Raw genomic sequence first — 15,211 nt, forward strand, 5'->3', positions numbered from 1 at the left:
TCAAACGGAAGCTGAGCTCGCTTCTCACATTTTTGTATCTTCTTGAGTACATGGCTAGGCTCTCAGCAGCCCCAACTCTTGACTCCGGGCCATACAACCCTTTCTCAAATCTTCCTTCGCTGTCAGATATTATTCTGCTGCACCACACTTCCAATTCTTCCATTAATGGGGTCCAAGTTTGCTAAAGTGTGTTGTGGAACATCCAGATTTTATATATTTCCTATGTATATATATTTGGCGCATCGCCACAATCTATTCACTACGTAGCCAGCCTTATGATTACTTTGTCTACTTGCATTACTGCGTCTGTACAATTGTAAACTTGTTTTGCATTTTCTTCGGTGCCTTGCCACACATGCAATCTTCATTTCAGGGGCGAAATGTTACATACTTCATTACTTTGCCATCAGGTTCTATAGGGTCTATATCCTTACTTCATCTATATCTCTTCTGTGTGCGTAACCTCTACTTCATGTGACATCACCAGTTCTTTCTTTCATTCATTTTCACAATTTTTGTTCCGGAACTTCCTTCAGAAGGTCGTAATTTCATCTTGGATACATATAGGGTTTTCTCAATGGATACCTTGTTTCAAGGACTTTTAGCGGTATTGGCATTCTTACTGGTATTGCAGATGTCACAATCTCTGGCTGCCAACATATAGGCAGAATAGGGGTGGAACATCCGGTAGAGGTACTTGGCTCCCCCTCTACAACATTCTTTTATTGGCTGTTAATGACAGAATTTGAATTTTAGAGGCTCTCATGTCTCAATTTATGACACCCTTAAATCTTTTACTTTTCCCCCTACTAATTTTCTGGGATATTTGACCCTATGATTTTGAACAGTCACTTCAGGCATTTTGCATGTGATGTCATATAGTATCTCATATTGTTTAGTTTAGTTTATTATTTGTAGAGCGCACCAAACCCTGACGTATCTTCCCTGGGCAGGGTTCCTTTTTAAGCAACCCTTTTGGCCCCTAGGCGAATCCTACAAGTGTTTTTTTGGACTAGGCTGGTGGCAGGTGTAAGTTACGTTTGGCTTCACCAGGGGTGCAGTCATTTTTACATCAGTAATAGCCCAGTGGGCGAGCATGGTAGTCACCATGATGCGGATGCATTTTTCTTAAGTCCCACTCACTGCCATTTTGTTTCGGGTCATTCCTTTGTAGGGACCACAAGACAGACCAAATATGTAAATTGAGATGATGTGTGCTCGCTCTCAGCTCAGTCCTGCGCCCTGTAGAGTGGTTTAAACTGGCCTAGCCTGGTGATTTTAATCCCCAGGTGAGCCAAATGCATATCATCTGTTGGTGGACCTGGGCTTCTGGTACGTTTAGTCTGATGGGCTGGCTGTTATAATCTTTGTGTGTCTGCCTCATGTGCGATTGGGACTGCTGATTTAGGCCAGCCACCGAGTGCATGTGTTCATCTCGGAAAACAGTAGCTTCTTACCTGAATGGCTTGCCACAAAGATGAACTGCTGCTTTTAAGGACTGGCTGAATCCTGATACCTTTGCCCTTGCTCCCGGTTTCTTCTTTGGCAGCTGGATTCCCTTGCTTACTTTTCCCTGTCCTCTTCCCTGTCCGCCTTGCTTGCTAGACTGGCTGTGCTGGGACAGTTTTGGGGCCATTGTTGTGCTCTCTCCCCACAAGATTCTCCTGGACCAAACACCTCGACGTAAGGAGTCTTTGCAGCTTGGAAGAGTGGCGGTTCGACAATATTCCACTTAAGTTCCGCCTTAGGCCTTCCTAGGCATCCTCTATTCATTACTTCTTTCGAAGGACTGCTGTTTCTTAGCTAACTGCTCTGACTTGCCCCTCAACCTGGCTAGATCTCCTTGGTGCCTTCTCTGCTGGTGCTTCTGGATGGTTGGTGGCAGTCCTGGGATCACAGATTCTTCTTGTTGGTCGTCTGGATTGGCGTTTATCCGAGGTTCCAGTTCCTTCATACTGGATCCTCTTCCCATCTTTGTCTTTTCTGGTTTCTCCCACAGTCTCCAAACTCAAGCTTCAGCCACTATCACTGGACTTCCTGATATAGTCTTCAGGGTTCCCTAGGCCCTGGAGTAGTGGGGTGTTACATGCCCCCTCTACCTCGAAATGGCACGTACTTTCGATGGTCTGGAACCTGGAGCTCTTAAACTGGGTCACCTCTGGTCTTCCCTGCTGTTTGCTACTTTTTTGGCTGCACCTGTGTATTAGAACTAGAACCTGCCTCACTTTAACTCCTTACTGAGGCTTGTCTATGGGCATTTCCCTGTTTTCGATGTCAAAGACATTTATGAACTCCTACAAACTACCGAAAACGGGTACTTTCCTTGAAGCTGGTTATTCCTCGATCAACACTTACTATCTGTCTGTAGGCACCTACTATGTACATGCACCATGATACCCTTGGGTTTGGACGCTATATCAAATGAAATAAATATATCTAAATAAATAAACTATGGTCATTTTCTTTGCTCCCTATTTGATCTTTTCAGTTTCCTGCTGAAACCTCTTACTTTTAGAAGTATCACTGCAAATTAAGGAATTTAATGTATTAACTGCTGCACTTCACTCTTCTGATTGGATATCCTGTGGCACTTGGATTCAATTGTAGTTACTGTGTTTTCAAATATACCTTAAAGTGAGCTGGGACCTAGATGGGCCCAGAACATGTTATCTGGTGTCGCTGTATCTTTGGATGGCCGATGATGCAACAGTTTAACCCTTTTACTCATTGCACTATTTTACCTTCTTCCCTCCCTGCAGTGAAGTCTGACTGCTCTGCAATTGCTCCCCAAAGAAAGTTTGGCCTATCCTTTGGTTGGAAACCTGTCCTGCCTTTATGGTGCCCATGAACTATCTGCTTCCAGCTTTTAGGATATTGGAGTTTGCAGTTAGTCCTTAGCTGATGATCCTTCTAAAATCCACCTCTCCCTCTAGGGTATATAAAAGGGTAATTGCTCGGATGACCGTTGCCTCACTTCAGATGTTAACAGTGTTTCTGTGCTTATTTTATTGACTTGTCTGCAGTGCTTGACAATGTCAACCATCTTGCTGACTATTTGAGGCCTGGCACATTAAAGGTGCTGTCCTTGGATGATTCTCCTTCTTCCTTGAAGATTGAACTCCATACATACATGACATGGCATCTCATGTGCGGTGCCCTGTGGCTCTGCCCTGTCCCTTATTTATCATCTTCATGATCAAGGTTTTTGTTTTTATTCGTATTTTTTGTTTTTTATTGTTCATTTATAACACGCTTAATACCAGAAAGGCACAAGATCGGGATTCGAACCTGTGGTGCGCCGCGTTGTCTTGCATCCAAGACAAACGCGTTGCCCTTGAGCTATCCTTCCTACCAAAGGAAGCAAAGGAAGCAGATGATTCCCAGATCCTGGACAGTCTGAACTAGGAGCTGGGCGTGACTCAGCATGACTTTGCTAATTTTTTAAGAGCAATAGACGGCAGTGATAATAGTGGGGGGCGGATGAAAGAGAGCCAGTTTTCAGTTTCTTCGATGGGGCCTATTCCCGAACCGGTGCCTCTAGTGAGGAATGTCTGTTTTTTATTTAGACGTGGCTATAATTTTCTCAAACATGGGATTGGTGCTGTGATTAGCATTTTCTTTGGTTACTTCAGCTTCTGAAACGGGTCCTTCCGTTTCTTTCTTTTGCGCTCAGTCCCATCACTGTGTCCGCTCTCATGTTTGGGCTATGCTCAGTCCCATCTCTGTGTCTGCTCTCATGTCTGGGCTATGTAAAATCTCTTTATTTGGGGCTACCTCATTTTCTGAATAGGGGTCTTCTGATGGACCAAATTGTGGATGACAGGTTTGCTCCAGCCTCTTTTCCTTTTAGAATTCTGCTAGACCACCTCTTTTTGGTCTCTGCTGACTGTCAGTCCAGGAAAGAAGTAAATGTAGGCTGTGCTCAGTTGGAGTTCTGTATGGTTAAGTTCCTTCATTCTGAACTGGCTCGCTGTCTTCCATCTCAGTCTGTCCACTCTACTGACTGTTGCCTTCTGGTTCTTGCAGCTTTGTAAGGGAGGCTGTTCTTTTTCAGCTTTGCTGCCTACACATGAAACAATATCCCTTTCTATCCTCGCAAAATGAGTAGTTATCCTTCTCTTACGACTTCTTTTTCTGCGCTAAGGAGGACAGGTGTTGAGTGTTTGTTTATTTTGGGCTGGATCCGTGTTGGTGGTTTGACCAAGCGCTTCATACAACCCCAAACCCTAAAGAATGCAGCCGAGTGGCCCTGCATAGGGAAATGAGAGAAGGCAGGGTTGTGTAAAACATCTCCTCTTCCCGAGCATGCAGGCCGTCATCCAGCTCTGTCGGTGTTGAGCATGCACTGTGCCGGGCAGGTGTGGAACTGGCTGGCCCACATGTTTTGCATTGTTAATGTCTGCCTGTTCTTGTGTGTATGTAAAGCAGCATTGTGTACTTAGTACTGCAAGCTAATGGATTCCAATACTCATTCCTTGAACTAAAGGTCATATTTTACCATAGCGTAGACGTGAGATTATAATTGCATTCCCAGAAATTGAAATCTAGATTTGGTGAGCAGGAAATAAAAGCGCCTCCAGGACATCTGGCATCAACCAGGAAGCAGGATCTGGCAGCAGACGGTCTAGTCGCAAGGGTGTGCAGCCTTTGACTCACCAGAGGTTTTGAACTATGACTCCCATGATTCCTCCTCAGTGACTATGCTGGTCAGGGCTGATGGTAGTTGAAGTCCAAAACCTCTGGCGAGTCAAAGGTTGTAGACCTCTGGGCTAGTCCGAAGCATGCTTTACATCTAACTTCAACTTGGGATTCGGGCTATAATGCGTCCATTAATTATGAGCTATTATGTTTTAAATGCCTTTCAAAAATGTCATGTTTCCTTGTACACCTTCCAATCACACCTAGTTATGGTAACGTATGTTTTTATGGTACCAGTTGGCGTGACGAGCCCACTGATGAAGGGCGGATAGCTCTGTGGCAAGGCGCGGGTCTTGGCAGCAAGACCACATTCAGCAACCCAGGTTTGAATCCCGCTCCGAGCTTGAAACCAAATAACCTGCACTTGCACGATCTGAATGTACAAGGCCTAGTAGGATGGTCCACCTTCACACTTGTCTGGTTGCACTTTGAGAGACACACGTGTATGTGTGAATAATAAATGACCTGTAATGAAGAAATACGCGTTTGTGTTGTGCTAAGCAGAGTAGGTAGTTATCCCAGTACTTCTGTTTTCTGCTGTTCACTCAAGCAGAATCCTCGCGAATTGCCCGGGGTTGCTTGTGTGAAGGGTACTGTGAACGCAATCCAGTCCTTTTATGGAGGTTTGATGCAACAAGTAGCCAAGCCTCTGGAGGCAATCCTTAGGGCGTTTTCCACTCGTGAGCCCTTGTGGTGGTTCAGATAAGCAGACTTCTGCGAGGCCAAGATTAGGGACCTGGAAGTGTTTACGCTTCTAAAGGTCGGCTTGTACATGTCGTTTTGTCGATGCGTTTAAAAAAAAAAGTGCTTTAGAAACCATCCTTAACAGAGAGAGAACCCATGGAACAACTAACTGGGAAAACGTAATGGCATTGTTGCTGGAAAGCCATCAGAAACACGTTTAGTTTGAATAACCAGACATGTCAGGCAGGATAGCTCACTCCAGATCCTAGACCCAATGGATTACCACTTGATCAAGAACAATTGCACACTCTACCAAGGCTTTCGTTCAGGGGGGGGGGCAGGGGGTAGGGCGAACGATCTCCTGCTTCAAGTGCCTTATGTTGCAAGTTGACAAACATGGGTTCCAGGCCAACGTGGGAGCGGCACCACTGAGATGGAAGTGCCAATGCGGAGTATGGGATTTGGGTCAACCATCATAGACCCTGTGCCGCCTGGCACTAGTGTAGAGTTGGAACACTAGCCACACCTTTCTGGGGCCACCCAGACAGAAGCAGGCATTTTGTTTTGTTGTTGGTGGTGCTGAACAGAGGACAGACCATGACTTTATTTATTTATTGTTATTTATTTATTTTATTTACTTCTTTTTTTTTGCCAAATTACATTTCACTTAATTTTTTATTTGCTGTTTGTCACTTTTGTAACCACAAGAAGTGGATATAAAATCCCAGCCCACCCCATCAGCCCCGCCCGCATTCTATATATGTTACCCAATTCCACCATATATATTTAAAATAAGTGGTACAAATCTGGCGAAAGGTAATTCGGCAAAATGGTAATCTGCAAAAGTGTTCACAACCCAGAGCACAATTGCCCAATGTTTCAGCGCTGAAATGTCCGTGTGAATTGACCCAGATGAATATGTAAATGGTTGTTTCTCTGCGTTTGAGGTGCTTAGAGCTACAAAGTTACTATAGAGCCTTCGTGGGCCACTGTCCTGGCCATTTGGCCTGTTTGCTGTCAGAGGGACTCGCATTTCTGGCAAAAAGATGCCATGGAGGCCTCCAGTCTCTGTACTAATCAGGAGAAACTACATAAATGGCTCAAACAGGCTCCTTCTGATTAAGGTTTCCCTTTCAGAATTGAACCTAGACTCGGAATCCACCTTACAGTAGGTGGCCAAAGCATGTTAAATCAAAAACAGTAATTTAATTTGTATCACTTGTAGACCCATGATTTTTAACCTTCTATCCTACATTTCTGTTTAGCCTCTCTTTATATCCTGATTGCCAGCGGATGGCACAGATGGTATAAAAACCCCAATTTACCAAGAAGAGGCCCAGAACCGTTGTGTGGTTCCTGGTTTGTTTGGCTCACACAGATATGGTGCGTGGTGCGTGGTGCGTGGTGGTGGAAATGGGGTGTTTAGTAGGATTTGGGAAACCCTCTCTTTGTAAGCAGGTGTACTTTTAGGGCATGTTCTCGCTCCTAGTTTGAGTGATTTGGGAAGATCATTCCAACTTCCACTGGTGTTCAGAGCAATGTTTCTACCACCATGGTACAGTCTCTTGACTTTCGGTGGTCTCAGGAGCTTCCTCTTGCAGGATCTCCGGCTCCTACTTGAGCAGTATGGCGTACGAAAGGTCTGGGTGTATCTAGGCTCTTCCTTTTTGTTTTTTCTTCTTTGTTTTACCTTTTTTACTAAGACTGCATGAGCCATGCACATGGATTTGAATGGGATGCTGTATCTGATGGGTAGGCGTCACAGTCTTTAGAATGGTTATGACTGGAGTTCCTTTTTTAACACTACTTAACTGGTGATTTGTTAAACTCACTGTACACTAATCTTCTTTCAAAAGAATCCTGAATCTTGTCAGATTGGCCTCTTGTTCCTTTTTGAGATGGGGCATATGTTCCATCTCCTGTGCATTCGGAAAGGGCTTTACTCGCCACCTCTTCAATCTGAGGGGATGAACCTTTTTTCCTGCAATACGATGCTGTGGTTTTGGGGGTGGACAGTATCATGCTATTGCAATAAGAGGCTGGTGGGTTTTAGTACTAAAATGCCAGAGTTTTAGTTCAGTCATCCAATCTTGAACCATTAGGAGACAGTTGGAGATGTTCTCCTGGGTTGCTTTTGTTTTAGTGAAGGCTGTTTTTGTCTCATCCACGGTTAGTTGGAAGGTTTGGGTGGAGAATAAAATTTGATGACTGAATATAGTAGTAAAACTAGCATGATCAGAGCATTGTGATGGCAGGTGTTAGGAATCTACCTGCATGCTACCAGTACCACTGTATGCACTTGTTCATAGACTACGTTCATAGCATAACTCTGATGCTAAAACCCACAAACGGCCATGGCATTCATTTACCTGTTTTACTGCTTCAGTTTTGGACCAAACTACTTTCACTTTCCATTCCAGGTTTTGGGTTAAAGCAGCCAATGCATTCGGGTATGCTGTCCAAAAGGCAAAGGGCTGGGGGAGTTGTCCTAAATACATTCACTTGCAACAAGCTGCTACAAGTTGCAGAGACCCTTATTGCATTCACCTGTTACAAGCACCTGCAGGCTAGGCTACCAAGAGAACGCACAGCTTTAATTGCAACCCACTGCTGCAAGCTACTGCAGCCTGGACTGGGCTTATTGGACACCGCTGCACCAGGCTGCAATCAGCTCCACCCTGTTGGGCTGTGGGCTGGGAGGGCATCATAAACTCACTCTAAGGTTTACCCAGTGTTTTATCAACTGCCTTTTCCTGGGGTTTCTGCTTCATGCTATTTTTGAACCTTCCATGCTATCTTGCTTTTGGTTACTAAATCCTACATGCTATAGCTGCTTTCTAGCTTCTGGGCCTCATTACGCGGTAAGGTAGCTTGCAGCAGTGCAACCCACTGCTGCAAGCTACTGCAGCCTGGACTGGGCTTATTGGACACCGCTGCACCAGGCTGCAATCAGCTCCACCCTGTTGGGCTGTGGGCTGGGAGGGCATCATAAGCTCACTCTAAGGTTTACCCAGTGTTTTATCAACTGCCTTTTCCTGGGGTTTCTGCTTCATGCTATTTTTGAACCTTCCATGCTATCTTGCTTTTGGTTACTAAATCCTACATGCTATAGCTGCTTTCTAGCTTCTGGGCCTCATTACGCGGTAAGGGATTACCGGCACCGGTAAGGGCACCGGTGCCGGTAATCCCTTACCACCCTATTCCGAGGTCCCTTAGCGGGTCCCTTCCTTAACGCCTGGTTTTATCAGGCGTTATGGAAGGGACCCGTTAAGGGACTTCAAAGCTAATAACGGTACCGCAGATTGCGGTACCGTTATTAGATCCATCCCCATTCCCATTGAGCCCTATGGGGGCTCGAATGGGAATGGGGAATGGTTCCCGGAATGGGGATTTACCGGGTCCTCCAAGATTGGAATGACCTGGTAAGTCCCTATTTCGGGAACCCGGACCCGGAATGCAGTAAGGGGGCAGCCATGGCGCTAATAGCGCCATGGCCACCGCCTACTGCTTAATGAGGCCCTCTGTCTTGTTTGCTGAAAAAGCTAGTTTTTCTGAAAGTATTTGTGCTGCCATTTTGCCTTTCCTCAAAACTCGTTTTTCTGTGAGCAGACTCCCTTCCAGCACCGTCCCCGGCTCACAGGCTCACCTTGTTTCTGGTAAAGCTGCTCCTTCCCCATGTTGCTCTTTATCGAAGTTTCATGCTATAATTGCTAAGCCCCTTGTCCATAGTTTAAGTACCTGCTTTTTAGTGTGTTGGGTGGAACTCCCAGGTATGCCAGAGCGATGCTGGAAGTCTGCGGACTTGGGGAGCCCAACTCCCTCCCCCAGTATACATGAAGGACTCAGTCAACGGCAAGTTCAAACTGCGGTTTATTGCAAATAAAACCAACAGGGATCAATACAAGAACACAGGTGAATTCCAGTACTTTTCAATGTCTCCTGACTCGCAGGCCAGTTTTACAACAAAATTGCGTCATTACTCTGTTATCACTTGGGCCCTTCTCCAAAAATCTATCCTTGTGAGGGAATGGCTATTGAGGCCTCTATTACCTAAATGGCTACCTATAGAAGTTATTCTACTGGCCCTTGCATGTCAGGTGACTGGCCTGTCCCATCCCCAATTCACTATCTATTATATTGTTGTAATAGGCTTACCATTGGTTCTTGTCCGTTGCCATCCACCCCTAGAATAATAAACTGTGATTGGTTAGAGCTGATCCCCCAGGCCTGGGCCTCGAACGAGTTCTCGCTCGCTGTGAACCTTTTCAAGGCGATGTGAATGATTATGTGTCTGTATTGTAACTTGTATACAACACCTTGCCTTATGAGAATATTCTCTTAACGGTAGCAACACTTGTTGCAATCTGCATGTGGTTGCTGGGATTGGCTTCTCTTTCCCACCATGGAAGACTGTCCATTGTATCATTCGGCTGTAACAGGTGTTCAGAGACCACATAATCTAGCTCTGCAGCTCCTAATTATGAGGATTTATTCTGTTTCTCTGCGGCTGGTCCCTTTGTCGTCTGGGGATTGGAATGTGTCTTCATATCTCTTTATTGGCTGTGGGCCCGTCTCACCCACCTGGCTCTCTGTGCAGCCTTAGTCAGCTCTGCTCGTCTCTTGTTCAGTGGTTTGAGGCCTGCTGTAATTTTCCTAAAGCTTATAATGTGTTTTCTAGAGTGTCCATTTTATATTACATTCTCTATGGATTAGCTATATGTGGTTCCATCAGGTTCCATATTTACTCCTGTATGTCTGCACGACTATTGGCTTTAAGCATCAGCAAGCTTGCTCAGGATCTCTTGTGCGTTGCGGTTCTGCGTTGCTGCATTTGGCTAATGACAAAATAATAAAAGCATTGACAGTATATATGTGTATCTGTCCTCTAGCAATAGAACTGTGAGCTCATGTTCTTCATATATTGGAGTATGTATTTGTGTGGTGCAGTGCAGACTGTACGTGTGCTTCATGTCTAACGCTACAATTTGGGTTTCACTAATGATGTCAGTAGCATGGCTTCTTGGTGCTTAGTCCAAGCTGTCCGTATAGGTGTCTCTGTTCATGGGCTCTTCTCCTACACATGGAAAGATTTGCATTGTATTTGGTCTTTATGGCTGGCTGAGCAGGTATCTCTCATGTATTTGTCAATCATTGGTGCGTTTGGGATTTGTCCGAAGTAAGCTGGGTGGCTGCGTGCATTTCTGGCCTTTCGTCTCTCCATGAACTTACTGGGGCGGAGGGGTGGTCTCAGGACCCTGACTCCCTCTTCAAGTGTGCTTAGTTTTCTGATCCACATGTTTGCAGCAACGTCTTGTCTACGTATTCACTAAGTTGGCAGCAGCCCTTTCTCTTGTCTATGACTAGTGTACTGAGTTTCTTGAACCATGTATTCACTGAGTTGGCAGTGACCGACTACCTTTCCTATGACTAAAGCTGTGTTTTATGATATTCCTTGAATGCTAGGTTTCCAAGTGTATGTGTGGCAACTTTCCTAGCCTAAGTCCCCTCTCACAGCCTCGGTCTACAGTTTCTGCTCTTTGCTCTATTTCTCTGCCTATCATGTACTTGGTTATTTCTATCCACTCTGCTTTTCCGTCTTGATTATAAATTGGTCCACTGTTGTGTCTAAGCTCTGTCTCCGTATACAGTGTGACCCATGAGTTGGTTTCTGTTAAAATCAGATAAGGGAAAGACTTTGGTTGCCTTAGTCTAGTTTGTTCAAGTCTTACCTGTCTCAGTATATGGTGTCCAACTTTACCCTTCCACTGAGTACAGCCATCTCATCAGCACGTCTTAGCCATGATGTTGCTGCATGATTGTTAAGGATAATCTACTGTTACCGATCCCAAGGGCTTTCCATAATCTCATGGAGACTCCTCATCATATTCCACTACACCCTTTATTCTGATCAATCCGTGTTACCCAGTATATTTGCCTGCCTTCTCTTTCTTTCTGTGTCACTTTGCTTTGAGCCCACTCCTGCCCTTACAGTTTTTGTGACTACCTGTCTCTACAAAGATCAGCTTGGTATGTACCCTGTTTCTGTTATATGCTAAGTGTTACCTCCTGAGTCGCCTCAAAACTACAGTGTGTGCTCCGACATATATCTATTGCCCTGTGCGCTCCTGCCAGCGAGCCATCCGTTTATTGGTGAATTGGGGATTATCTAAACGTGCCTACCTTCAAAGAGGTAATATGACCTTTAAGGAGGGAAGCCAGCCAGGATAATGTGCTGTGTACTGTCAATGACTATATAGGGGAAACACAGTATGCAGCAGAATAGTGGCATTCAGAGTTTCATTGGCTGTCCAAAATTATGAATAATTCCTGTACAGGGATCACACTATTCCTTTTGCCATAAACATGATGGGCATCTCAGTACTCCTGGGAGGTCTAAAAGCTATTTTAAAGAGGTTATGAGATTCTCTTCAGGGTTCGGAATTCAGATTCGATGAGCAGGAGCTAAACCTGCCTCCTGGGTATCAGACATCACCCAATAGTTGAGGCACTGCTGGGGAACCAGGAGCGAGTACTTCGCAAATCTAACTTTCAAATGAGATGCACACTTGACCTTTTTGCCCATTATGTATGATCCATTATATTTAGATGTGTCCTAATGGTTCTTTAATTACATACTAAAACACTATAAATTAATGTCACGTGCATGTTTGTAATGCACAAGTTGGCCTGGGGAGCCAAAAGTAGCTCCTGGTAACTGTTGGTTTTAAGATAACCAGGCTCGCCTAGGGAAGAAGCAGAAGCAAAATAGCTCCCAGCATTTTCAAACCTACTCTTTAGCCCAAGAGTTGGTTGGTGATAAATAGGAATGTGAGTGACAAAGACTTGTTGTAAGTGAAAGCAGGATTATTATGCGTGGGGTTTTCGAGACATTAAAGACTCTTACCTTTGGTGCTGCTAGAGTACTAATACAGTCCTTGATCATTGTAACTGGACCAGGAACTGTTTGGTCTACCTTCATGGATCTAACCAGTTTGGCAACGCCTTCGACAGTGCATTGATTACAACCTGCTGAGGTAGGTGGGGCTCAAGGGAATGGTACACACTTTTCTTTTTAAAGGCTAGAGCTATTCTCTCAGCTAGTTTTTGAGAAGGAGTCCGGACAGCTAAGTGCAGTGGCATAAATCATAGTTATCTCGATGTTTTAAACATTTTGTGGTGCTCTGGTAACTCTGTTTAGGACAATGCTTCCTTTTATTATTCTATCATGGCATGATCGCCCCTGGCTTGTATCTTGCACAGAAGTGTGTCATTGCCAGATTGGGTCTGACTCCAAGTTTCTTCTTAATATTTTGTATGTGTTTGTATTCTGTTAACCATCAAACCATTTGTACACGTTCTCTTTGTTTTCAGTCTACCAGGATGTCCAAAGAGTTATTTGTACATAGAGGTCTTCCAAAATATGGGCGTGGATTGGATATATGGGTGTAGATTGGATGACACGTTGGCTTTAAGGTGGAACGTGTTGGCTGACATTTGTCGTGGTTAATCCGTTTCATCAGTTTGATCTACTCCAAATGGGACTCTTATGGCACATTTCAACATGTTCGGGCACTGCTTCCAACAAGGGCTTTTTGACGTCCTCCGTATATCCAGGGCATGACCACCTCTGTCATTGTGAAACTTCATCCAGTCAAGGACGCATAAGTTGCTTACAGGTGAGGAACATTTTTTGAACTGGTTAATCAATGGCTTTATAAATCCTTCTGTGAATAGCCCCCCCCATGCCCCACACGTTCAGTCGCTTAATTGAACTCTCTAGAGTGCTTGCAAGTAGTTTCTCCAATTCTTGAAGAAAGTTAGATTGTGTTTTCCTGGTGATGACCATGAGGGATGTCTTGGCATCTAAGATGTGTCCCTATTAATGCATCCCGGATAGTAGGTTGAATGGTAGTTGGGAAAGATTACATTTGTCTGATTGTATTCACGCCAACTCCCCACTGTTTTTGTTCCTATTGTTTGCTGCAATCTTGTAAGCTTGTAAGATGTGTCTACAAAAGTGGTAAAATCATTCAAAATGCATATCAATTAAATTGGGAATTCTTTTAAAAATAGTAGATGTAGGTGCTGGCATATATTTAAGGTGCCTATTTTCTTTGTGTTCGAGGGTTTGGTGTAGTAAAGTATTCTTGCCTGTCCCATTAGAAAAGTTTACATTTCTGCAGTGACTGACTATAGGTTGTGCACTGTTGGTGTCTTAGTTGTCTATAACTCTGGCTGTTTTTTTGTTTACTTGTAACTTCTCTGGGGACCTGCACTAGGTCTGAGGATTAGGTGTCCGGGGCACCTCAGGAGTCTTTGGTTTGGCTTGGGCCTTGTACCTGATTAGGATAGGAGGAGTAGTGGTGGTGTCTGGGTGGCAGTTAGTTGGCTCTGATTTAAACTCGGTGATGGATAATGGATGGAGGGAGGTTGAGATTGTACTAACCATGGCTATGCAAGTGTAACAAGCCAACAACTAGTTCCAATCCTACCAACAGCTGGGTAAGGGTTTTGGGGAGGCGACAAAAATGTGCAAATACTTGCCTATTTACTACCTAGTGGTCGAACCTCAGACCAATCACAAATAGAAACTACCTGTAAAAATCTTAGATGAAGTCGCAAATCTTCAATTTCAGACTTTTTTTAGAGGTTAGCAACATACTTCACCATAGGCAATCTGGCTTTAGACCTGGCCACAGTACAGAGACTGCTCTTGTGGATTTCCAATCACACATGCTTGGGATCATGGAAAAAGGCAAGACTGGCCTCCTGGTCCTTCTTCACCTTTCCACACCTTTTGATGTGCTAGACCATCATCACCTCTTGAGCACACTTGACTCCATAGACAGCTGCTCTAAAGAAGCAGTCGAATGGTTTGAATCCTTCCTTACACACTGTTTGTTAAGAATACACTGGGGTGATGCTTTCTCGCCACTTTCTTGCATCCTACCAACTACGCAGATGACGCGCAGCTGGTCTTAGAATTAAGTGATGATTTCTCCCAGGACTCATAGCTTCTTTTTGCATATAATCTGATTGAGTCCTGGTTGTCCCAAAACTGGATGTGCCTCAATGGAGGAAAGACGAACTTGACTAAACCATCTCAGTCCAGCACAAAGTAAAAATGCTGGGTGTTATCTTGGAATCCTCTCTTAACACTGAACAACATACCAACCAGATTAACGAAAACTGTAATCATTACCTTTGCCTTTTAAGAAACATTCAGCCTTTTCTAACAGCGGAAAATTGCATTACCATTGCCCAAGCCACTATGCTGTCACGATTGGATTATTGTCACTCCCTGTTGCTTGGGCCAAAAATCTCTTGTGTAAAGAAATGTCAACGGGTCAGAATTACGCTATACGGATAATTAAGAACATTCCATGGAAAGCACATATCTCAAAATATAGGAGAGGTATCCATTGGATACCAGTACAAAACTGCATAGATTTCAAAGTATGTACCATTGTCCACTGTTGTCTTCATGGCAATGCTCCATCCTACCTAAAAGCTGTCATCTCCCGCTCGCTATACACCAGTAAGATTGTTGTTCTCCTCCAACCTTGCACAGATTGTATGCCCTGCTTTTAAAAAATCAAGAGGTCTGGGAAGGTCCTTGCCCATCAGGGCCTCCCAGTTATGGAACTCTTTCCACCCGAATTTAAGATTGGTAGAGAATTTGGTTTCCTTTCGTAAGGAACTAAAAACGTTACTATTCAAGTAATCAGTCTTCCCCAGTCTTTGTGAATCTTGTGTTGTCTCATGTCTATGTGTGCTCCCCGATGCCTGCGGGCTGCCGGCGTGTTAGAAATAAACAAATAAAAAAAAT

The sequence above is a fragment of the Ambystoma mexicanum genome, chromosome 12 (assembly GCF_040938575.1).
Source record: "Ambystoma mexicanum isolate Mex_15411 chromosome 12, UKY_AmexF1_1, whole genome shotgun sequence".
NCBI lineage: Eukaryota > Metazoa > Chordata > Amphibia > Caudata > Ambystomatidae > Ambystoma > Ambystoma mexicanum.